The sequence below is a fragment of the Octopus bimaculoides genome, chromosome 19, assembly GCF_001194135.2.
Source record: "Octopus bimaculoides isolate UCB-OBI-ISO-001 chromosome 19, ASM119413v2, whole genome shotgun sequence".
Lineage (NCBI taxonomy): Eukaryota > Metazoa > Mollusca > Cephalopoda > Octopoda > Octopodidae > Octopus > Octopus bimaculoides.
The window spans coordinates 50,267,076-50,268,082 of record NC_068999.1 but is presented as its reverse complement, the minus strand read 5'-3'; the positions used below and the strand labels follow the sequence as shown (position 1 = coordinate 50,268,082).

Genomic DNA, 1,007 nt, shown 5'->3' with positions numbered 1-1,007 from the left:
ATATATATATATATATATATATATATATATATATATACGACTGGCCGCCACACAGCCTGCCAAATTCATTAATCGGTCCGGGGGCTATAGTAGAAGACAGTTGGCCAAGGTGCCGCGCAGTGGGCTCGAACCTAAACCAAGTGGTTTCAAAGCGAGCTTCTTAACCACACACCCACACCCTTTTATTCCATTGGAATTTCTTTCCATTCTGCCTCTAACCGACCTTAAATATTCTTAAGCTCTGTAATAAATGAACCATTTTCTTGTTCGTATTTCACAAATCACTATTTTTATCAGGTATTTTTGCTTGGGTTTTTCTTTTCCTTAATTCACTTTTGTTTGGGTTTTTTTTATTTTTTGCCATCTATTGCTTTTGTTCTGTAGTAGGGGTCATGTTCTCTCATGATTTTTCTCACGAAAAAAAAAAAGGAAATGTAAGCGGTTACGTCGGCTGTTTTACAACATTCACTGTCACCGAGCTTGATTTCTGTACACGAGAACATCTGACACATTTGTCTATTATGTAATTTTTTCATGGTCACCTACACCTACTCACCTCATTTTATTAGCAATTAGTAATTCATTAGTAATTCATTAGTAACGAATTAATATGTAAACGTAAATGTAGGTAGGTGGATAATTACGTAAGTACGTAGATAGGTGCATGAATGTATCTGAATATATATATATATATATATATGTTCCAGTTTGTTGGCTTGAGATTTGCACCTGTGTAACTGGAATTTTACAGGTGGTTATATCTTTACTAGGGGAAGGTTAAAAGTTATATGTGTATATCAGTTTCTCATATGAGGGGGAAGAGTGTGTGAGAATAGAAAATCGGTGGGTGTGCAAAATGTCAAACTCAATAAAATTAATGTGATATTAACAATTTCAACTTGTTTAACACCATAGCAAAGAAAGAAATTTATATGAATACAAACTCTAATTTGTCTTCTTATAAATGAAAAATACATCAATAAAATGAGCAGAAAATTGACGTAATC

General features: G+C 33.5%; 1 protein-coding gene across 6 annotated transcripts in view; it reads left to right on the top strand.

Annotated features, from left to right (window-relative positions):
- The window catches only part of LOC106882868 (sodium/hydrogen exchanger 2), a 118,216-nt gene that overhangs the window by 105,310 nt on the left and 11,899 nt on the right, over positions 1–1,007 (top strand). The window lies entirely within an intron of this gene.